At 39.2% G+C, this 25,115-nt stretch overlaps 1 protein-coding gene across 1 annotated transcript in view; it reads left to right on the forward strand.

Annotated features, from left to right (window-relative positions):
- The first annotated feature begins 257 nt into the window (after window positions 1–257).
- ARNTL (aryl hydrocarbon receptor nuclear translocator-like) overlaps window positions 258–25,115 on the forward strand; it is a 55,459-nt gene continuing 30,601 nt past the window's right edge. Inside the window, exon 1 of the mRNA XM_009334484.1 lies at window positions 258–321. The gene's annotated coding sequence lies outside the window, so the exon portion shown is untranslated. The remainder of the gene's footprint in view (window positions 322–25,115) is intronic.

Consider the following 25,115-nt stretch of genomic DNA (forward strand, 5'->3'; position numbering starts at 1 on the left):
CGGGCTGTGTTCCTTAGAGCTGGGACCGGGGCGGGGAGCCGCGAACGGAGCGGCCCCGGTACGGACTGTCTCGGCGCTGTGACAGGACCCGGAGGTGACGGGGCCGTTTCTAGCCGGCCCCGGGCCCGCTGCCGGCGCGGCAGCTCGTCCGGACCCCGAGGGCAGAGCTGGAGCCGGGGGTCCTGCTGTCGGTGCGTCCTCGGCTCGGCGGAGGGAGAGGAAAGGGGCAAAACCGGGGGTCTAAGAGCTCAGTGGAGGCAGTGTCGGGCTTGTTCCTCCTCCCAGGTTTGAGTTAGGCTCCTCAGGGATATGGAGGTTGAGGTAAGTCACTGAGCAGAGATGTTGGTGCCCCTTCCCCTGCAACAGGAATGGGTCCCTTCAACATCTGTCCCGTAGCTGATCCCTTGGATCTTTTTCAGTAAATTGTGTGCCTTGTGATAAAGTCTGCTTTAGGTGAGGCCCGAGGAGTGTGCGTATTGAACACCAAAATGATGGTAGTAGTTGGAAATCTCTGTGGGTTGTGACTGTTGCACGGAGACCAGTCCTACCTGTCGACAATTAGAGTCAACTTGCCGGTCCCACAACTGCAGGGTTCCTTGCTTCCTAACAGTGCAGCTCAGCTACCTCCTGAATGTTTTATGGTGAACCCTAGAGTCCTGAGGCAGTCCTCCCTACTGCTGTCCTTCTCGGGCTGTTTCTGACAGCTGTATGCGTATCTTTGCTGTCAACAGGAGAATGAACGTTTTTCTTTGACAGTGAATGTAGAATACTGGGATCATTAAGGTGGCTTCCCAAGATCAGGATTTTGCGCTTGGGGAGGCAGGGGAATCAGTTTGCATTTTTAATTGCAGAGGTTTCTGTTACTCCAGTGCCTCAATTATAACAGCTTTGGAAAGATTTTAGTACTTGAAAATAACGGTGAAGAAACAAGTGGGTGTGTTCTCGTGCTTTTGAAGCAAATATGCTTACAGCAATTTTAAACTATTTTCTTAGTATCCGAGATAGAAAGGGTCAACTGCAGAGAGCTATCATTTTTTTAAACAATTCTGAATCTAATCTCTTTACAAAATGCATTCAGTCTTCTAAGTAGAATTTTTTTCAAAATGTTGGTCCTTGGACATTCAAAATGAAACTACTTTTTTTTTAATAGGTTAGTATTAAAGTACTTGTCCTGCCTGTTTAGTATATCTTTTTGTTTATCAAAAAGACTATTTAAATGGGAGCGACTGATAATACACAGGCTGCAGCTACGTTTGTAGGGGGGGAAAAGAAAGGTTGTTTGTTTTAATTAACTATTAATACTGGCTGTTTCTGTACATGGTCTTGCAAAAGGCTGAGGTTAAACTCTACTCTCGAAAGAATGTATGTTTTGTATGCTCTAGGAATATGCAAATGTAAATAGCTATTTGAAGTGTCAGAAACTATAGACCTCATCTGAATATTCTAAACCACAGTTGCCTATTAAGGGGAAAGTCTTTACTACTTCTGAGTTTTGTGGGTTTGTATTTCTCATGACCGTTCACGGTTTTTTATGCCTGCTTGTAGAAATGGAGTGTGTAAAATAACCCAATAAAATATTGTGGTTATAGAGTAATATTCTCTTTTATCCTGTATTCTCTTCCACGCTGCGTGATTCCATTGCCTGTCTGTGTGACAGTTGTGGTGTGTGTTGCTGTGTAGGCTCGAGGTCTGTAAAAGAAGTACATGGGGAGACTGCCTAGGTAAGAAAGAAGTATCACAGAGAACCTAAGGATAGCTGTTTTGTTTTGTTCTTCCCTACAAGGCCCTTTGGGGGGACACGGAAGTGTCAGTAAACTAACTTAGCTGTAGTTGGGATTCCACAAGCCAGAGCTGAGGTTAGGGCCTGCTACCAAGTCGCCATTGCCACCTGCTACCAAGAGACCTGCTATATTTGGGGACCATTGCTAAGGATGTATTAGGAAGGTGATGTTTGTAGGAGGAGTTTACAGGAGATCTTTTTTTTTTTTTCTTCAAATACCTGCTCTTGAAGATTCTTTTGGGAAACCCAGAATAGGAACATTCATTGGATTTATTTGGCAGAGCCTAAAGTTACGCATAGTTCCTTAAGACTATGTGAGACTATGATGACAAAGCTGAGACCTAATGTGATAGCGGCAGCCTGCATGCTGCAGATGAGTAAGACCATTTTTCAAAGTGAATTGATACCAAGCACGCTGGAAATACCAAGAGACATGTAGGTTAATTAATTTAGATGAATACAGAAGTGCTGTTTTCATGCTCAAATTCAATATTCTGAGCTGTTTTCAGCACAGAGCCAATTGTCTGTGTGGTTACACTTTGACAGGAGGTACAGGAAAACGTGAAGGAGCGCATTGTTGTTAAGTAAAACAAAGTGAATTTGGTGCATTTCTTAGTGGCTTTCTTTTTTAGTTCTGTAACTTGTATGCTCTTTATTTTTAACCTTTATCATCAGTTTTGTCCGTAGTTCTGCTTTTGAAAGAGAACAGAAAAGTAGTAAAAAGTAGCTACCTGTATCCCAAAGTATTAGAAAGTTTAAAGTTCTCTAAAGTTAGTTGTCTTCAAGAAGAGATGTGTAAAGGCATTTAATATGCAAATGATTGCGAAGAGAAGCCGAAAATAAATACTTATTTTTAAGCTTGCATAGCTTCCTTGTTCTCAGTAAGTTTACAGAATGCAAAGAATACTTAAGGTTTCTCTATTTACTTTAGTACATTAAACATGGTTTGAAACTTTCATTTTTTGGCTGTCATCATACTTAGAAAACTTCAGACTAAAAATAATTGGTTCTGATAAATGTGGTAGTTGTGGTGATGCTGACTGGAACTCAGCACCAACTTTTGCACTTAGTTGTTGAAAGCTCTGCTTGATCAGCCCATAGAAATTAGGGTCTGTGTTTGAGAGGTGCTTGAAGATGCAAATAAGGTGTTTTGTGGCATTTTCAAAAGCAGTGAAAGAGCTTTCAATTTGGGTCTTTCAGTCTTTTTAAGAATTGCTGTAGGTTTTAGATAATGGACTAATAGTGGACTAAAAAAGTAAAGAGCAGAGGTATACTCTGCCTGGTGTGTGTGTGTGTATATGTATGCATTTTTATATGTGTATGTGGTAGTCTTGCATTGCAGTAGTAAATATGTTCCAGGTTTAGTTAGATCAAATGCAAACTGGTGACTTTTGCACACTCCTGTGGTGTTACGTAGGTGAAACTCAAGACACTGAAACAGAACACAGAATGATGCACTTAGAAAATGAGGATGCTTTTCTTTTTAAGAGTTAGTGTATTGAGTTATTTGGAAAGCCTATTTAAGTTTTGTTTGTGATTTTTTTTTTTTTTTTGGTGGAGGAGATCCCAGTTGTAATTATCAAATTGTTTTTATCTGTATTTAAGCACTTTGAATATTGTCAAATAACCTGGTGTGTTATTGTTATTAATTGAACTTTACATTGAATTAGGTGGATATTGAGGTGAGTAGCTCGCTGGCATGAACTGCATATTGCACCTGCCTTTTTTTACCTCAATTTGTTGGAAAAATGCAGTAAGGCTACTTATCCAAGGCCCAGACTTCATCTCCTTGGAAACCTGATCTTTCACCAGATGTTGAGAAATGTGATTTCTTTTTTAATCCCTTCTGCAGAAGAACGCAGATCAAAACAGCCTCTTCAGGCTTTGGTAGTCTGGAATATTCATTAACTAAAAAAAATAGTCTGACATTTCAGTCTTTGTCCCAAAGAAGATTGATTGTTCTGTTGCATTTGATATTGTTTCAAATTTATTTAACTGTTGCTAAAAATCCTGTAGTGGTTGTATAGTTTAATTCAATTCAAGAACTGGCTGATAATGTCTTCTTCATGTGTACAGTGCAGGACTATCTGTGTTCCCTGCCCCTTCCTTGCCTGCAAGGATTCATCTTTCTTCTCTTTGTTCAGGTCATCTTTTCTCCCTTGCAGCTGCAAAAAGGTATTTCTTAGCCAAGGCATACAGAATTTGTAACCTTTTCAGTCTCCTGCCATTTGAGAAGCTGTTATTCAACGTCTCTGATGTCAGACACACTTCTAGGTCAGCTGCTGGTGTCAGAACAACTTGTGACCCTGAGCTGAAGCCATGCTATAGTTTAGTAGGTTGGTCTTCTGTAGGAATGGTGCCAGTAGGCTACTTAAAGAGCAAGAAATATCGTTGGCAGGATTTTAGAGTGGTGAAATAACAAGCTACGTTTCTCGTGGTCTAAGTTGTTGATGTTCTCTACTAAATTTAAAGAAACCCATTCGTATGAATATAAGCAGTTGAGGAAGATGGTTGTAGTTTTCATGTTTGTTTTGACAATATTTGCCTTGCAAATGTTAGTAGGCTCTATTTTCCACAGGTACAAGGCAATTTAGTGGCACCTTGTGTAAAGGAAGCAGCAAGCATATTGCTAAATCCTTAACGGTCCTTACTTGGTGTGGCTGTGATGGAAATACATCTTCCAATGTGCAGTTGCTGTAACACTGGGAAGGTTATGTTTGGCAATCCCTAAGCAGTGTGTATTGGCATCATATCTCTCAAATCACTTTAATAGGAAGGTATTTTATAGTAAGTCATATATGCTTATTCAGTTGTAGCCGTTTGCCTTAATTCCTTTCTGTGTCAGCTAAAAATGAGTTAATGGAATCCATGTATTTTAAAGGTTGGATGTGGTCTTGATAGAAGACTACTCAGAAAACTCTAAAGTTAGTCTTCCTGATTTGGGATTGATGTAGGTTTTGGAGGGAGAATGAAATAAGACTATCGGAGAACTCATAAATGAGTATTATTCTTGATCTGAAGTTCTTTTTACCTTGGAAACTTCCTTAAAGTGGCTTTCCTTTTCTAGTTTGTCTAACAAAAAAGGACAAGATCAGAAAGACTTCGGTAGAAATTGCTAAATAATGCTGTACTGCATAAAAGTTACTTCCTAGAAAAAACACGAGAAAATAAAACTAATACACTTTTAACTTTTTTTTTTTTGAAGCATGTTTTTTCTGTCTTTAAAACTGTTAGTTTTATAGTTTCATTGAACTGGTTTGGCTGGTTTTTTTTTTTAATTGAATTGTTATGACTTGATTTCTCTTTGTTATCTGTGGATTTTTCTTGGAGTGTTACAAAATTTAGGACTTCTGTTCCAATTTGAAGCAAAACCATATAGTAAAAAGTAATAAAACATTTATCCTTTGTTGCATGTATGCATTGTAGTTGTGTTGAGAGTGACAGCAAAATGGCTTTGATTCGAGTTCTACTTTTATTTCTACCCTTCACTCAAGGAATTCTGATAATTGTATTTTTAAAACCCCTGAGATTTGGGCTTTATGCTGCAGTTTGGCTACCGGCACATTAGTTTTAGTATAACCTTTTAAAATAGTATTTAATTTGCCCATAGACTTGAATGGCCTAATCATCTTTCAGGGATAAATTCTGGGGTCCAGAATGCGTTGCAAAAAAGTCAGACATTAGTCTTTGAGGTTTATGTTAGAATGTGTTTTCTGACCTTGTCTTGACCGTGTTGGATTTTCCAGTTTGCAGTTCTAGAATTGTTGACTGAGAAACAGGATGCCTATTTATTCCTCTGTTCCCTTTCCCAATATGTTTTGTTGCCAAGCCATTTCATGTAAACTTTGAATTTGCGTTTACGAATTGGTTTGTTATAGATTAAATTAATTCACTGAGTGAAGGGAAAAAAAGTCAGTGTTAACATTGTGCTGTCAACATACTTAAGAATATTTTTGTGTTATACTCAGGATATGGCCCAAACTAATAAATCCAGAAACTTACTTAAGTTTGACCTTAGAAGGCTCTGGTATCTAGATTTTTTAAATTTTTTTTTCCTTAATGATCTGATAAAGCCTCAGAACATTAGGCAAACTTGCTGTCCTAGAGTAACGTTATACTGTGGTTTTAATCTATACCCAGTTTATTATGGCTTTATGAGTGTTGAAAAGTCTTTATCACCTTAATTTTTAAAATCTGAGTGAAGTTTTATGATGTTAGATGCTGTAAAAAATTTACATTTACAGAACTCTTATTTCAAGTAACAGTTTTTACATCATATTTAAGTTTTAGTGATCTTATGTGAAATTAGGAAATTTTAAATGATGTCTGTTATAGCCCTTCATTCTCACAGTGCCATTTTTAGTGAAAAATCATGTGTGAAGAGAAGTTATGCATTAGCTTGGAAGTTTTTTATTACAAATAGTGTAGTTTCTCTCTCTTTTTTTCTTTTTTTTTAGAATTTATCCTATTTCTCTTATTTGAAAATATTCTTTTGCTGCAATGACCAAACTAGCCACTGAATATTACAGTTTATTTTAGAAACCTGTCAAGTCAGTTCAGTGATTTCTTAGAGGGACTTGTCACATAAAAACATTAAAGTTGCTGGAAGTGCTCTCCAATCGTTAAAAGAACAATCTGTTCAAAATGTTGTCAAATGCTTGTCACACAGGTGGCGTCTAAATTCTAGAAGTTCTAGAAGTTATTTGTATTTTAGAAATATAAGGCCAGCAATTGGATATTCCTATTTTTAATAGGAAGGGAGAAATAAGAGCAATGGGTTTATGCTGGAATTTTCTGTTTCACCTCTGTTAGAAATTCTAGGGCTTCATATGCGACTTGGTCAGCTTCTCTGGCCTAGCAACAGTCTGAAGAAAGATGGCTATTTCCCTATTATCGCATTTAAAAATCTAGTTCAGTCTGTTTAAGATACCCAGCTGGCAGTAAGAGTTCTCAATTACTGTATTTGGCATTATTTGTTGAATGAAGTAATTCCTGTCCTAATTTATCTGACCGGACTGTGAGACTCTTCCATAGCAAATGCCTGCTTTATTTTCTTAGCTGGAGTAGCTTTTTATTCATCTTACTCTAACGCTGTTGTCGTCATCAAGAATAAGATGATGAAGGGGAAAAAAAATAGAGGAGAATATTACAGCAGTCGGCTGTTGTAGAAGCTGATGTTTCTACATTTCCATTCCTGGTAGAGATTATCAACTTACCAGCTCGGAGCAAATTTTAACAATTGTATACGGCTGATGCCACCGTGTGAGTTTTTTGACTGTGTCCTTTATATATATGTTCCTCCCAAGAATTCTAGTCTGACTGACGAATTTTTGCAGACTTTCAAGGACCTGTGTGGGTAATGCCACTGTCACCAGCGCTATGCTCACGTACTTGGACAGGACAAAAAGCAAAAACTTATGGCCAAAAAGAATTCTTTGTTTTTGGTGCCCAGCAGTTTGTCCTATAGTGACACATGAATCCTTTGCAAGGATGTACTTGGACAGTAGTTTTGATGATCATTTGAACTAGATTGCTATGGAGAAAGTAGCTCCCATCAACACTCCGACTCCTTCCTGGCTAACCATTTCCATCCATGTATCCTGTCCCTCTGCTCAGTGGTGTCATATGTGTTTGGGCAGAGGTACTGGACTGGGGAGTCTGCTGTGGTTCAAGGGTAACTTTTTTTCTCCCCGGACACTGATTTGAGATTACTCGGTTCACTGAGACCATACACCTTGTGGCTTCATAAACATTTGCACTTTTGTAGGTTAGGAAACAGCACACTTCACGAAATGAGTAGTCCTGAAGGAGAGGTGGGAGAGGCAGTGTGAAGAGTGCTGTTTTAAAGATGTTACATTGCAACCTTGACGTGGAAGAAGACGATTTATGGTAGAATATTTTTTGATTAAGCTGTGTTGGGACATTTCTTTCATAAATCTACATAAAAATTTGAAAAAAAAAAAAAAATCTGGTTTTGATACCGATACACAGAAGCCAGAAAAATAATCAACTTTTTACTTTCATCTCTGGAGCTACACAATGGAGGCTTTCACTATTTTGGTGCCATTTTTAAAATTCTTTTTCATAACAAGAAATAGTAACTCAGCTAGACCTCTGACTCTTCCCTTTCCCCTTACTGGCCCATGTGCTTCTGGGTTTCCAGATCAACAAATATAGAAATGTTTCAGATACGCAAATCTCTCAGGAGCTCATTCACCACGATCACTTGACTTTACCAGAGCTGAACACTCACACGTCCAAGTTGTTGTCAAACTGATAATTTATCTAAAAATGGCAGAGACCCAGCAATGTCTCCAGTTAGGCTTGCCAGGAAATCTGGAGGAAATGGAATGTAGGAAGGAGACTAAAAGGAAGAAAATTTTCTTTTCCACCAAGACAATACATGGTTTGGACTTCAGTCCACTAATTGCACACACCTCTGCTCCCTTTCGGGGAGGGGAGCTGTCTGTTTCAAAAAAAACCCCAAAACCTTGAACTGCTGTTTAAGAATGATTCTCTAACTTGGCGTAGATCTCATCTTGCTGTCAGTTTGTCTACATATTCTGTTTTCCGGAAGAAAAACTCTCTAAAACCTAGTCAGGCTTCCCTTTAGAGAAATATTGGCACCTTAGTTTGTTCTTGATGTTCTTATCAAATAGCCGTTCGGTAGAACTGCCCTTGTGTTCAGTGGCGTGAAAATCTGTTTTCTGTATGAGTGTGATGTACACTTCTTAAAAAGATTTAGTAAAACTCTTGAACTTAATTTGGAATATAAATATAAAGTAAGGAAGGGTTTAAGTCAGCAGATAACAGGAGATTGATTTCATGTCTTCTACTTAAAATGAATTAATGACTTTTTTTTTCCTAGAGCATATGAACACTAGTAAGGACTAAATAGTTGCACATCTCAGAAGCAGGACAAAAAAAATCCTCCATGCAACAAAAAAGTGAGGGAAAAGCGCCTATTTGGTCTCTCATTAGAGATAGTTAGCACTGTAGCATATCGATGATCTTCTGTCTCTAGGTGAACTGGTTATTATCCAGCCTTACAAGAATTTTGAGGTTCCTTTAAATGCTTAGGTTAGTCTAGCAGAGTTCCGAGTGCTTTTTAGGCAAAATTAATCTGCTTTTTAGAACAAGATTTGCTGAGGCAAGTAGTTAATCCATGGATTTGTTCATGGTGTGCTGTAAAACTTGTGTAATCTACTTCCATTGGCACAGCTTTCAGATGCATACTTCTTATTTTTTAAAACAAATATTTTGTCAGTCATCTGGCTTGTCTTCTAGTTTTAGGGTATTTCTGTGGCTTGCTAGTTCCCTGTAGCCCTAAACATGCTGGAATGATGGTGTCCCCTGACAAACCTGGGAAAGTACTGGTTTCTGGTATTTGTCAGTGAAAGCTGTTTTTTCCATTGTTTTGTGACTTTGGGAAACGTGGTAACTGGTCTCTGACTTTATTTACCAGAAAAAAAATTATCCCCCCCCCCCTAAAGTTGCCTGTGTGTGGCTTTTTGTTATCCTTTTGTCTCAGTTCTGTGAGTGCCTTGTTTGCTTTTGTGTGTGTGTTTTGTGGCGATGGTGATGATTTGGAATGATACTGTGTTGGCAACCAGGTCAGAGAATTATATTGGTACAAGTTCTCATGTTTGTCTGTAGAAGGGGCTGGCGAGTGGATTTCAGACAATTTCGGGAAGCAGAAAAAGGAACTTTCCTGGCCTTCCAACACTTGGAAGAACCTTGATGGACTAGCAGGTTTCTACTTAAAGAAGAAACATTAGGGATAAACACAGTTAACTTTAATTTCCCTTTCTAGCAAACCTAATTGCATGTTGTAGTGAAGTACCATAGTTTTCAAATACAGCACAACATATCCCTTTTAACTCCTCCCTATGATGTAATTTGGCTGAGACTTTGTTTGGCAACAGCATGCAAGTTTCTCTTCAATCATTCTTTATGGTGTAGTTCTGTATTTTCCACTCATCCTTCCAAAAGTGTACTCATCAGAATCATTTCCACATGTGACTAATCATTGTCTTTCACTCTTCAAAGGGGTGGTCAGTTAGTTCCTGCTGCCTTCCTGTATTGTTGTGTTTGCTTATCTTCATAGTTTTCACATTCCTACTTCTCAGTCTGTAAACATCAGTCATCTCAGTACAATTATATTTTGATGTTTTTATGTACCATTCTAATACAGAACAATGTTTCTTAAACCTAACTTACCTGGATGTTGAATAGCACTCATACAGGTTCTTTCTTGACTGTGCTCCTATGTGTTGGAGATTGATATGTTTTAACTCGGGTGTTGATAAAAGAGCCTCCTATAAAAGGAGTAAATTTATTCAAAGCAGCAGCTCACCAAAAAAAAAACCAAACCACTTTTCAGGCTGTTCCTTGAATGTTTCTATTGCACTGGAGGCTTTGTAGGCTTATTCTTGCTATAATATCCCTATAGAAGTTAACCTGTGTGTTCTCATGTTCAGGTGTGTTTGCTAGGTAAGTTATACGTACACTTACTGTTGAGCTCATCATCTCTCCCCCTCCTTTGTACAATGCTGGTACTTGTTTGACTCCCTGAATCACCTTACTGTGATCTACTCAGACTTGTAGCTTTTTTAAAAATTATTTTTTGGCAGGATTAGTTTTAATCCATTTTGGATCTCTGAACAGTTCACTGTGTAAGTGCCAATGTTATATGGGAGTACACAGCTGGAAGACGAAGCTAGGAGGTTAACAACTTTTGCAGTCACACTTCAGTTACAAAGGGTTAAATGTTTAGATTTGCAACTTCTCATCTAATAAAAAAATGTAAGAACTCTGTCACATGAATCTCCCAAAGAGAGATCTGTGCTGCACTGTAAAAATCCATGTAGCCCCATATTAAATAAACTAGCTAACTGATTCATACAGTTACTGTTTGTGATCTAAGCAAGGATTAGTCAGTAGCACTGTTTCTGGCAATTTCTACTTGGCTTTGTCCCTGATGTTACACTAGTAGGGATCTGTATCAGTTATATGATGGCAGGAGAGACTCTTACTGGTGAGAGAGCCAAGTGGTGCAGGTTGGTCTGTTTAGTTATCACTCCAACAGCCTATGTGGCGTGATAAGATCTTGCTTAAGAAATATATATGCAATTTCTAACTAGCTGCCAAACAGTCATGTATCTGTATATCACACTTACAAGATGAAGGTTTGAAGTGGCTGAGGATGGGAGGATGTTACTGATTGGCAGTTTCCAGTGCAGCGTTACAGAGAAGTGGACAAATGATTTTTTTTTTTTTTTCCCTTGGTAAACAAGGATATCAAGCTGGATACAAAAGTAGTTTCTATGTATGATGCTAATTATGTCATAATTTTAATACTTTCCTGTACTTCATAAAGGTTTATAGAAAACTGAAAAGAGTTCAAGGGATGAACTGTGTTTTGCAAACACAACCTTACAGTGGGAGATCAAACAAATGCAGCTAAACTTAGTTAAAGGAGGAAAAAGCAATTCACTGAATTCATCCTTCAGTTAATGACCTGATGAGGTTACCTGGTAGGAGAAAATGAAATGAGGTTTAGTAGCTGACAGGTGACCTACTCAAATTCAGACTAGAAAAGTTGGAAGTTTTGAACGAGAGGAACTAAGCTTTGGAACAGAAAAGATAGGGGGAGGGTAATAGTCTTGCAACTTTATCAGTTCATCCAGGATATCTTTCTAAAATAAACTTTGGCCTGAATTACAGCATATCAGTTTGTTGTATAAAACAGTAGATGAGGTTGCCTCCTATTGCAGAGGAGACCAGAATATGCGATCATACGAGGGAACAAATCTGAATGAATCTGGTATCAGTATTAAGATAAAACTTACGTACTTTTTCTCTACACTGCAATGTGCTTGAGTAGAAGGAAGCTGAGGGGGACACAGCTTTAATCAGACTGTGAAGGAGAGGGAGGGCCGGAAAAACTTGTAGCAGAGAGGAGGGCACCGTCTATAAAGACTCTTGCAACCTGTCTTCAAAACAACTTAAAAGTTAAAAGGTTAAAAATACTACTGGGGATTCTCATATTGTTATTCTGTAAGGCATAGATAAAATGTAATATCCAAGAGTTTTGTTCAGCAATACTAAAAAGCAAAGCAAACCTCCCCTTTGATCTGTAATCTTACTAATTAAGGGGAGCAAAATACAACTTCTCTATTTTGAAATAAGAATATCAAGTTTTAATACCAATGATTTATATAAGCACAATATTTCAAGCATTGATACTTGATGGAGGCAAAAGGGGGAGAGAGAAACTTGAGGGGTTGATGTCCATATTCAGGAAAAAAAGATGTAGTGTTTTAACATGAAGATAACCGACAAATATAAATGTCCTTTCATTAAGTTACTCAACACATACGGAAGAGGAGACAGAACCCTTGAAGACAGCTGAAGGGGCTTTAGCAGATATCCTTAAAAACATTTCAGTTGAGCACCAGATGAGCGACTGAGGCAAAAACACATACAAAAAGGGTATGTATTTCTCTAGTATGTATTTCTCTAGTAAGTCAGGGCAAAACAGTGCATGAGACTCTAGATCATGTTCTGAAGTGAACATTGCATAGAAATAGGACTCTGAAAAAAGCCAGAAATACTTATATCTAGTGATTCGTATATGATCCCCTGGAATATGTGATTCTTTTCTATTCTATTCTAAGCATGTTTGTCTGGTTGGGATTTTCGCCGTGTGTTATCACTTACAGTTTCCCTACTTTGCTGGCTCCTTTGGCCTCTTTAAAAGAGAATTGTGAGTTCTGCTGGATGATTTGAAATTTAATTTCATACTGTAGGCAAGACTTCAGGTGAGTGGAGAATGGTGGGTATGAACCGAAGTGCTTAAGCAAGGTGAACTGTGGGACACCATCCTGAGTGTTTGTTTTGAGTGGCTTGTGCCTACTGACTTTTACATGGTTCCCTGCTCAGTGCTGTTGTTTCTAGGCACTGCATAGGAATTTAGTTGTTTAAACTGGGTTTGAAATTCCACTTATGAAAGCATATACCTAATGTATAAATCTTGTTTCCGGTATTAGACTACTTTTTCTGATAAGCTAAGCTTTTACATTTGCCTTGCTAAACTCAGTGTAATTTGTACTGACTGAATTTAAATCTTCCACCTGGCGTTAAGTGGTGTTATGGTGATAACTGCAGGTTATTTGACTTAAACCAGAGGTAACCTAGAAACGTTTTTTGAGGATGTTGTACACTTTACACTTTCACTATGGGTATTCCATGTATGTCATTCGTGTAAGTAGAAGTTTTCCCTGAATACTTAGAAATTGAGATAATGTTCTTTTGCTAATACAGAAAAAAGGTAAGAGTGACCGTTGCATGCCATAACGAAGACCCGGTTCCTGTAGAGTCCCGTCTCAAGCAGTGGCTGTGAGTGGCTGCCTGGCAAAGAGTAAGATTAGGGCAAGCATGTGTCCTCTCATACTGGCCCACAGTTATTTTCAGCTCAGGGACTTCATGAGCCAGGTGTTGTGGTAACCCTCAGCAGAATTCCTTTCCATGAACTGGTCCTGCCTCTCTTTGGAAACCGCGTGAAGGTCTAGCCTTCCTGTTATTTGGCAGAGAGTTTCCACAGCGTACCACCTCACGTGTGAAGAGCTGTGTTGTTTTCAACCTTTCAACCAAGGTTTGTTTGATGTCCCTGTGACATCTGATGATTTTGTAGACCTTGGGCCTGTCAATTTTCTAAGCTGAAGAGTACTAGCTTACTTCACTGTTCCTTATACAGAACTCATTGCCTGTCTTGTTCACTGAGTGAAACTGGAAAGTTTTCCATTTTCTAATAAATTTAATTGCTGTGGATTTGTTGGATGATATCCAAGTCATCCTCCGTGCTGTTCAGGAGCTGTAAATAATTATGAGCATTTGTAAGTGGTAATGAAGAGACTGCATTATTAATATTTGGCACAAGGCTGCTACTTGCGGAAATAAGATCATCTAAACCTACTTAAACTTTTGTGGAGGAATGTGAACTGTCTAGTGATCCTTCCTGGGTCCTTTGGGATCGGACTGCGTAGGTTGTGGAATGTTCTCTTTTGGAATAAAACAATGGGTTGGAAAAACTTCTGCTTGCAACTGTTAGTCAGATGTCCCTTTGCTCTGTATTGTATCCCCTCTTCATTTGGAGGGGGAGGGGGTTGTGCATGGGTGGATCTTTGATCCAAGCGAAAGCAATCATGGAAAAAAAAAAAAACCAACCCCAAATGCAGCCTTCAGTTTTACCAAGAGTCATTTTGTGGTGTGTGTGGCTGTGTTTTGTTTTGGTTTTTTTTCTGAGCAAGTTTTCTTTCTCTTTTGCCCATGTTTGGTGTTAGCAGGATTTTTTATCTGTTTTTTTCTGTGGATGACACACTGTTCTTACCCACTTGCTATATTTTCTTTCTTTTTTTTTTTTTTAACAGTCAAAATGTCTGCATAGCATAAGGACCCTATTAAGTGAATTGCTGGTGTTCCCTGATCATTACTCTGCCTTTATTAACGGCTGTCTTGATTTGGTAATGTGAGTCTTTGTTCTAAATACAACAGCAATTTTAAAACACTTTTTCACTTTGAGTTGTAATGTAAAAGTATGCATTCAAACTTGACTGTTGATTTAAATTAGAAATCATAGATTTAAAACCTGCCTGGAAAAAAGCAAGTCTGAGGCTTGCCTCCAGATATATCTCTGGCAGCTGAATGTCACAAGTTTGGAAATTTGGTGGTTCAACATCAGCCTTAATGTATAGACGCACAAAAAAAGAAATATGTTTCATCAGCCATTTCTGTAACAGGCTTTCCAATTGCTGTAGGTCTTTCTCAAGAAAATAACGCTTATACTGCCACTGAAGAAGCAATGAATACAGAGTAGATAGGAACTCTGCTCTACTGTGCCTATATATTCGTAACTTGTTGTTCACAAAAGAACAAAATCCCGAGCAGAGAAAATGTCACAGTGCAGGTGTGGATCAGTAGAAAGGTTTCAGCACACCTTGCCTTGCTCAAACCACGCGGGGATTTGCATGTTGAAAACAAATCCTGCTGGAGTGCTGTGAATACGCTGAAAGTGCAGTTGAGGGATATAACAGGGATATTTTAACCACTCACTGCTGTTGAAAGGGACAGTTCTGCCCCTTCTCTTTCTCACATGTCTCGCCCCCTTGCTTTGCGCTGGTTCTGGGTATCATCTGACCTTTCAGTAAAACAGTTGAGCTTGCTGTCCCCCCAGAAGACTTGTGCTTTCTGTCAAGTTATTATTCAGCCTGATGAGCAGATTGATTCGACACAGTGTACAGACAGGCTCTGGGGACTGTATAAAGTCTGTGCTGGAGTACTGGAAGGGAAATCTGGGGGAAGGGTGACAAGGAAGAGAAGAAAAAAGGGAGTGAAGCCACCCCTTTGATGGCACAAAGATGTTATGTCAGCTGTTCTGTGGAACTTTGCTGTGAGGTTTTCAACTGTATCTCGTGCTTATCCTGAGCTAGACAAATACGACTTTTTCCAAGCCATATAGCTATTATTGAGGTACTTATCACTCTGGACATGAATGTAAAAGGAAATATTCTGCATGGTTCCTTCCTAAATTATCACTTGATTTGCTCCACCAAGTCTTACTTTGAATGCTGTGATTTACAAAGCCTCAGAAGCAAAAATTTCCTGGATGCTGGCTTTAGTGAAGTGCACATTGTAGGGTATTTGGGGCTCACCTTGTAGATGTGTCACATTGCACAGAAATTCGAGTTTATCCAAGTAAGAGAGAAGGAAACATAACTAGTAGCTAGTGCTGTGGCAGAAGAAGCCAAGAGTATGTCACTTATGCATTCAGTATATAGTATGATGACACATCTAACTTTACTTTTAAAAGCAAGTCCTTTAATAGGACATTAATTGTCATTTTGGTTTCACAGTCACTTGAAACTGGTGAAAGTGAGATGTGAGACTGGAAGAAGCTGTCCTGCAGTCATGCTTGCCTTATCCTGTGGCAGTACTAAGCATGACTGTTGGTTGGGCAGCTGAATGGATAGTTTTCAGATATAGCAATTCTGCTCATAATGCACTGTATCAATATTAGTGCTGGCCCTAGGGGAGTGTCGGGAACTTGCCCTACTTCTCAGTGTTCACTGTTGCTGCAGTTCCTAACTGCTTTATGTGAATCTCTCTGAAGAGCAGAGTATTGGATAATGCCACAGTATGAGCTGTCATAACTCTGAAATGCTGCCTTTCTCAGTGTTAGCAGCAGATCACTCATTTAAAAAACAGGATTTCAGGAATGGGGGAGGTTATTATTTCTGAAGCATTGAACAAGACTGAAAATGGCACGTGTATCTTTTTTTGATGTTTGTTTCTTTGCATGTTTTACAGAAAACATGCAAGTGCTAAATTGTCACAGTGTCTCAGTTTTCAGTAGTTTGATTTGGATTTAACTGGCAAATGGTGTGACTTCAGGAAACCAAACTGCTGAGCTTGCTTATGTTAGTGTTTATTGTTGCTCCACATATATCAAAGGGACTCCAGGTGCAGAGACAAGTAGCTAAGGCTATTTGCATGAGTGTGTGTGGGGAGGGGTTATTTTCTTAAAACTGGAAGTTTGTAAATAATTTTAAGTTGTAAATTTCTCCATTTCCACACATAAACTTTGTTAACACATACAGTAGCTATGCCATCATTGTATGTTCTTCTGCAGCTTTTTTTTTTAGCAGACTACCTACTCATATACTTAATGAAAAGCTGTGACGCTTTCCTATCCAAAAACCAGTAGTATACTGGGAGAACAAAAATGAAGTTGAGCCTCTAATATAGTACTGAGAGAGTCTGAAGGAAGAAATATTGATGTTCATATGGATGTGATGCATATGTGTTTGACAGCTGATTTTGTGTAAAGTTAAGTCAAAAAGAAGTTTTAAGAAACCAGTGGGGAAAAATGAACCTCTCAGGGGTATGTGTGCTAGAGGATACAGTAGAGAGGCAGCCGAGTAGGGGAATACCCCAGCTTGGTTCCAGGCAGGCTGAGAATATCTTCCTTTTCCCAAGGCTTACTTTAGGATCGAAGGGGAACTGACAGCCTGTCAACTTTTCTTTGTCAGGCTGGCAGAGTGCTGAGAGCAGGGACGGCTTCTTCCAGCCAGAGATGGAATTTAGCAGGACCAGAGGGAGTGTGTAAAAACTGGAAATGGAAGTATAAGGTATAAATATAACCACCTGTGTCTGCACTCCTTTTTGTGATATTTTTGCCCTTTTGTTTCTGTGCTTTGTTCCCTGACGGTGTAAACTCTTCAGTTGTAGTTTGTTTGGCAATAGATCTCTGAATGAAAGGTCTCACATGCCAAATGCATTTGGGTTTGTTGTAGTAATAATGTGAATAGAAAACAGAATCAACTGTATGCAGTATGTCTAACAGTATTTGGACCAGGTGATTCAACCCAAAGGAAAATGCAGGAAACTAGGTTTGTCATCTTAATAAATGCACTTCAGAGACTAGAAGAAGTGTGTAGTGGGTTCAACCTATTAAACTGAAAAATGGCTAACATCCCTGAATGCATAAACTTTAAAGGTCAAGTGAGGAAATATTACTTAGGTAGTATTAGTCATGCCAGAGCTTGAATGTATTGTCTAGTTTTGATGCCTGTAGTTCTCCAGTATGAGGAGGGGAGAAGAAAATGAAAACCTGACAAAAGCACAGAAAGATTTGGTGACTGGAAGCTGGAGTAACTAATGGAGTACTAAAATAGTGCTTTGCCAGTGAGAAGAGTGGATTGAGTTAAAGCTTGTTTTCATTTGAAGTCTTTAAATCAAGACATCCTATTGCAAGTTGTATTAAAGCACAAGCAGTAGTTATAAGCTTGAGGAATAAATCCTAGAATCAGTTCCATGGTGTGCCAAATTACTGATCGGGCTGGATAAGTATTAGAGTGGGGTTTGACACACAGCTTCTACCTCTGAAATAAGTGAGAAAGTGTTTTGCTAGACTGGTATTTCATATGGATGCCTTTGAGAAGGCACATTTCTTGGAACTTCTTGTGAGAGAATTTTGCCTTCATTGAAAGACAACTTTGGAGATTATGAACTACAGGAAGACTATTTGCCAAATTGTTGAGGATACAGGAGCTTCAATTAGCTGCAGTAAGGAAATTAAACTTGCCCAGAGCGTATCCTGGTCATAATAATACTTACGATGAACAGTTAGGCTTTGGGACATTTATTCATAAGCTCTAAATTAGAAGATGTATATTTAACTACATGAAACTTAGCTTGTTCTGTTTGGGTAATTGAAGGGTGAAGATAGCCTTAAAACTTGTATCCAAAGCATCTGTCTGCTCTGAACTAGTGCTCATATTTAGGAGTCGGATGAAATCTTGGAACAGAAAGCTGCATCTTTTGGACCAAGTGCAAAAGGTAGGCATCCCCAGTTGTGAGTTAAAGATGCATTGATTTGTAAATTCCCACTGTTTGTGTAAACATGAGGAATGAGCTTACCTACTTGTTATCTTGTATGCTTCTCCTGCTCTGGAAATGTCAGTCCAGGTTGTGTACAGTCCTCTCAAGGAAAAATTTCTAATTTTCTAAAAAATTTTTGCTTTGAAGTTGACTCTGCAGTGCAGCACAAGATAAGACATCTTATTTTGTTGACAGATCAGGAGCAATGTGTACAACTTGGGAGACTTCACAGAACCACTGCCGCCTCAATTGAGAGGGTTTTTGTTGTTTTCTGGTTTTGTTTGTTGTTTTTCTTTTTTTTAAGGTTTCTGATCAAAGCATGCTGGAAGTACATAAGCTACTAAAGAAGTAAACAATAACTTTGATTAGCTTTTTACTTAAAGCATATTAATGCTGGATAATTGGTTTACCCACATGGTAGGATGGTTCCCTCTGTCTTTCACACATGCCCTCACCCTTCCCACCCCCCCTCCAAATCCCTTGGATGGCTTAGGTTGATGAACAAGGATTGCATTCAGTAGTTGTGAAACAGTACATCCCTCACACATTGAAGGCTGGACCTGGCTTGGAAACTCAGTTTGAGAACTTCAACTAAGTTTATATTTCAGTAATTGGGGGAGTAGATTTGTTTGTTTGTTTGTTTTTTACATTAACTGTGTATGAGTCTGTCATTACTAAAAGAATAATTGATTTTGGTGTTAAATGAGTAGAACTAGGTATCTGGCCCAAAGGACTTAAAGTTTCTGTTGTCTATTAATTTTAAGTCTTCCCCCCTCCTCCCCAATGTTGAAAATACAATATTTTGTTCCTTCCCACACATGCATAAAGTCTTCTGAAGGATTGGAATAAATGAATATTAAATACTACATCTTAATACAGATTTTGTGAACTTACTTTATCAGCATTTAACATTGGTGGACCCTATTTTTAAATGTAAAATATAATTATTTTGTTCTATAACTTACACTACAGAAATTCTGGGGTGCTGTGCTGAACAAAATGTCTGTAGCATTGTCTTAAAGTAAGTTGGTTTTTTTTTTTTTTTTAAATAATTAAAACACTTGGAATATTGACCTCAGTCCTTTTCCTACAAGCAGCTATTCTCAGAATAACTGATTTTTATTCCATTTCGCTTGTATCCATTTCCAGTTAAATCAAACTGGATGTTTTTGATCAGCAGGATCTGTTGAAATAAGGCATTCAAAGGCATGAAGGTGTGTGCTAATTCAGTGGATCTGGCATTGATAGTTATACCTGGGTGTAATTCTTCGTGTAATTTTTCCTACTTTGTAGGAGATCAGCTGTTATCTTACAGAATTTGCATGACAGCTATACTTTTTTGTAAAAGCCTCCTTAAAATATCCATCTTGTTGACATTTGAGATGTAATCTGAAAATATGTTCCTAGAATACCTGTGGGGATCTCTGTGTGTCTGTAAAATGTCGTAAGGCATCCAGTAAAATGTTTGCACAGCTCTGAGGCAGAATTCACTGGTTCCTGCTCTAAGTAGAGACATCTGAACTGGTTACTCTCATTCTGGCCGCTGTGGCTGAGCTTAGGAATTACTTCAGCACTGATACAGTTATACTCAATATCTAGTGATGTGAGGACCAGTACTTGTTGCTTACAGAAGCCTGTAGAGAGGCTATCATTTGCTTCATGTGTAGGTAACAGCCATGTTTGGTTGGTGTGCTGCAGAAATCCCTTGAAACCTGGTCTTCCAAGAAAGGCATGTCCATTTTGTTTTCCCTGTGGAAGCATTTTCTAGGAACCTAAGGAAAACGTGTATTGGAGGATTGATTATCGAAGCAGGTCAAGTTCTTTTGGTAACAGCAGCATCTTAGTACTGATTTCCAACAGTGTGCATCACCACCTTTTCACAAGGACTTGATTAGTTTCTTTGTGATGTTTCCTTTTTACGGCTACCCAAAATGAAATATCTGAACGGGCCAATATAAGCTTACTTCAAAGAGTAAGAGGTCAAAGAGTCTAATCTTGGCTGACAAGAAGCTTATACTAGATCAAGCTTTCAATAATGATTGCAAACTAGCAAGCTTTGTTGAAACACTCTTTTAGCTGGGATTCACCGAATAAATAGAGAGGCAAATGGTCTTGAGACGTGAGAGGAAATGATATCTCCTGTGTCTGAGGGTCAACTGGTTAGTCAGGGGGGTGCTGCTGCTGCTGATACAATCTCCACACCCAGTGGCTGTTCTGTAGAAATGTATGCTAGACTTTTAGCTACAGCACTAGAGGTATGTACCAGTCCCCTACTAGGGAGGGAGATACTTCATCCATAGCATAGACAGACCTCTTTCAGTCTAAACAGGTTTGATTCCTGAAATTGGCGTGGATTGGCTTTGGTTTTGTTCCAGTTTTCATTTTCTGCTGTGAAGATGGTCCGTATCTCCATCTGTAAGGTCTTCCCATGGGACTGCACCAGCCTTGAAGCAAACATTTATCTGCTTCACTGAGAGAAGAACATGAGCTAGGATTTTTTGGGGTTATTAAATCTGTTCAGTTCTTTTTTGAGAACCAGCCTCTTTTCCTTTCTTTCCATGCTGTCTGAAACTTCATACTTACAGATAGTACAAAACAGGGAGGAGTGACTGATACACCACATGGGTGTGCTACCAGTCAGAGGGATCTCAACAAGCCAGAGAAAAGGGTTGACAAGAACCTTATGAAGTTCGACGAAGGGAAATGCCAAGTCCTGCATCTGGAGAGGAAAAACCCAATGCCCCAGTACAGCCTGGGGGCTGACCATCTGGAAAACGGCTTGGGGGTCCATGAGCCAGCAATGGTGCCTTTGCAGTGAAAAAGGCCGGCAGCCTCCTGGATTGCGTTAGAGTAGTGTTGCCAGCAGGCTGAGGGAAGCGATCCTTCCCATTTACTGACCACTGGTGAGACACTTCTGTGTTCCTGGGTCTAGTTCTGAGCTCCCTGGTGCAAGAGGAAGTTATTTTACTTACCACTTGTTCTTGGTTTTGGAGCAACAGAGAAGTCCTTTGTTAAAATAGCTGGAAGTAAAAGTTTTAAGTACTTCCCCTTTTAAGCAAGGAGAGATGGGATCTGATGCCCCCTCTTGAACTGGAAGTCTAAGTGCTCTATGAACAAGACAAAATTCAGAGTATTGTCCTGTGGCTCCATTACCACTATGACAGTCTGGAAAACTCCTGTGGGGTGATGCCATGATATGACTCATTCTGTCTTTTCTCAGAGACACTAGTGATGAACAGAGCTGTTTTCGGTAGGGGAGTGCATGTGGACAGTATATTGATATATTGAGAAACTGCCTTTACATTAACTTCCTAGAGCTGAAAGATGTTCTTTGTGCCTGTGGAGTTTCTTCTGTTTATTGGAGACTTTTTTCCCTAAGTCAAAATGATTCATCTTGTAGCTTTGTGGCTGGTTTAAATTCATGGGATGCTTCCCTCCAGCCTGCTGCTTTTTCCTTAGGAAAGATGAGGAGCAGCTGTTTGAACAGAAAGTTGCTTGAGCAGCTGAAGGCTGTGCCTCTGCCTTCCGCAGAGCAGGAGGTACTTGTGCCCTGTTGTGAGGGGCTGGGTAGCAGCAGCTGCTAACATAAGAGGTGCAGGAGGCTGTTGGATCGTTGCTGCTCTGTGTGTGTGGTTAAGGACAGGGTCGAAACATGAGCTACCGATGTCACTAAGAGCTTGGGTTGGGAGGAGTTCCAAAACTCAGATGTGGATCCTAGGCTGCCAGGGTTGGCGAACATGCTGATGAGTGAGTGGTAAAAGCATGACCTCAACAAGCAAACCAGGGTAAAATCACTTCTGTGCTCCAGAGGGTGCGGTGAGGTGCATCTGCATGTGAGAGGAAGCCACAGGGCTTTTTATCTTCTGGGAGTACAGAGTGTTCTTGCAAATAATGTTAGGGATTTCAGGGGGTTCAAGGAACACAAATGTGCCATTAAAACAAAACAGTATCAATATATCAGGCAAATATGAAGTATTCTGACAGCTGCTCCTTAAGTACTGAAGGAAAAGGAAAATACCACTGCTTTACTTCAAAGATCTTCCTTTGATTCATACAGAGTATTTCATAATAAAGATTCTGATGTAGGAACTGCTTGTTACTTGCAGAAGCCATGCCTGTGTGTGCCAGTATGCATCTTGAAATCATTACAGGGATGCTTGCAGTCCTTGTGCTGCTGAGCAGAAATTTCCCACCATTACTGAATGTGTGTGCATCTGGAGTATACATACATCTACAACACCTCTTGAAGAAATACAGATAGTGAAGATAAATAATCCTATTCCTCTGTTTCTTACTAGTTCGTACTGTGACAGTTAACTTCTGAGATGAAATACCGATGTGAAGGGAAGTAGATTATTTCCTTTCGGTAGCTGTTTTTGGTTCAGTCATTACACATAGGGATAATGAGTATCTTTTCAATTACTTCTTAAGGAAACCACACCACCGTATTCCTCTGTCATTGCAAAATAGTGCTTTTAAGATATGAGACACTTCTGATTCATAAAGTTATGAATTGCGTTTCTTTTAGAATAAATATGTACGTGTGTTGGAGATAGTTGGCTCTTGTCTAGGGTTAGCTGAAACTGGTGGTGCTTGTGTAAAGAGGTCTTGACTTCCAGATGGGTGCTTGGCAGACGTAGTTGACCTACTTTAGCTCTGACCTTGATTTGCTCAGAGGTGTTTATGTACTCGTGATCAGCTTTGCTGCGTGATTAAGCTAGTCACGTGTCATCTAACTTTTTTTTTTTAAGGGATAAACAGTAAGATTTGTTTTTACTGTCTCATTAGCCTCCTTGCAGGGGGTTGAGAAAGATTGAATGCAAGGGAGGGGAATCCTGAAGGAAGTAGTCCCAAACAGGCTGTGGAGAGACACTGTCATGCAATACAATGACAAAATATCATTTGATTCTCATCTACAGGAGAATTTAATCAGGAAGTGGACTACATGGCACTTTTTCAAGTAGGTCCTTGGAGTACTTTGGCAACAGGCTGGGCATCACAAATGGAAGATTTGAACTTTGCTTATACATATGGGTAACTTTTGCGTTCCTTCTCATAGAGGATTTTTTTGAGCCATTGAACGACTAGCAGCTGGAGGCTGAAAAGATAGTAAAATATTCAATTTTTCAGAATTTTAAGAAAGCCTTGCAACAAAACATTTCTCTGAACTGTTCACTTTATTATAGAGAGGCATGCTGATTTTTGCTCTGATCATTGGGTTGACGTTATCTTAACTTTAAACCTCATTTCAAGAGACATACGTGACTCTTAACTCCCGTAAAGCTAAAATGTAGGGCTGTGGTTGTTAGAACTGGGCTGAACATTTGGGACACGGTAGAGAAAGGGCTGAACATTTGGGACACGGTAGAGAAAGGGCTGACTTGAAAATAAATTGAGAATTCTGTTTTTCATGTAACTTTGTTCTGCTTAAATGGTCAAGACACTTAAAATAGCTGCTTTGAAACTATCAAGTATAGACACTTGGTTATAATTTAAAATAGCACAGTTGAATGGATACTTGTTTTCGAGAATTTTTCTATAAAACTGCTTTGAATTTTTTGTTTTGATATGAACAAGAAAGCAATTTTTTTTTTTTGCATTAAAGCACACCAGTGACATGCAGTGCTCTGATTATTAAGCTAAAATGCTGACTGTTGCAGGCATTCTTAAAGGGAAAGGACTGTGTTAAACTTACAAATCCTTTTTTTTCCCCTTTTTTCTTTTTTAATTCCAGCTCATCCCAACCTTCTGTCTGAGGTAGTCATAAGTGGTCCATGAAATTATATTAAGGAGTAAAATGTGAGTTCAACAAGTATGCTCACATATAGAGGTGTTCAGGAACTTTTGAAAGTTAATTGTGGGTGGTTGGGCCAGAAATTTTAGAAACTACTTGTTTCTAGTAGGTGCATTATACAGTGCTAGGGTTTTATATTAGGTTACAAGACTGAATCATGGATGCACAGTAATTGGGCGGTGTAAAAAAGTGGCATCGTAGGTAGTTTGGTGTGACAGTACTTTTATCACTGGATTCATAGGGCTTAGCCACAGGCCACACTAAGTTTAGCTATAACTAACTTCTGCACGTCAACCGAGGTTGATGTAATGTTTTTGCATCTGAACCAAGCACACAGAAATGGTCAGTGATTGTGGTTTAACTGGTGGCTTGTAAATTAAGCTGCAGTAATCTCATAAACCACAGTAACATAATTGAGTTTATAGTTGTTTGACTACTTTGAGTAAGAGAGACAAAGCAGACAGCTAGGAAAAGGCTGATATAGGAAGAAAGTAAGGCCTGATCTACAAGTAACTGTATTACTGTGAATGAAAGCCTTGTAAAATAAACTGTCGTTATGGATTCAATGGCAATTTATAATTTGACTTAAATTGGTACTGATTTAACTTTTATCAGTGACCTTCTGGTGTCAGCTGACCTCTTAACTTGCCTGTACTGGTATGTCCACACATTCACAAATACCTGACTCCTTTTTCATTTTTGAGAAAGGACCACAGAGAAGTTGTTGGGCGAGATAGACGATGAGCCCTCAGCAGCAGTTTGGAAGCTCTGCTTCCCCCCATGGGCAGGGAAGACGACCGGCCTGGCTGAATGGGGAGCTCTTGCTGGGACTCAGGAAAAAAAGGAGAGTTTACCACTTGTGGAAGAAGGGGCAGGCGACTCAGGAAGAGTCCAGGGATCTCGTTAGGTCATGCAGAGAGGAAATGAGAAAGGCAAAAGCCCAGCTATAATGCAATCTGGCCGCTGTTGTTAGAGACAACAAAAAATGTTTTTACAAATATATTAATGACAAGAAGAGAGCCAAGGAGAATCTCCATCCTTTATTGGATGGGGGGGGGAACATTGTCACCGAGGATGAGGAAAAGGCTGAGGTACTTAATG

This window comes from Pygoscelis adeliae, unplaced genomic scaffold (assembly GCF_000699105.1).
Source record: "Pygoscelis adeliae isolate BGI_AS28 unplaced genomic scaffold, ASM69910v1 Scaffold171, whole genome shotgun sequence".
In the NCBI taxonomy this organism is placed as follows: domain Eukaryota; kingdom Metazoa; phylum Chordata; class Aves; order Sphenisciformes; family Spheniscidae; genus Pygoscelis; species Pygoscelis adeliae.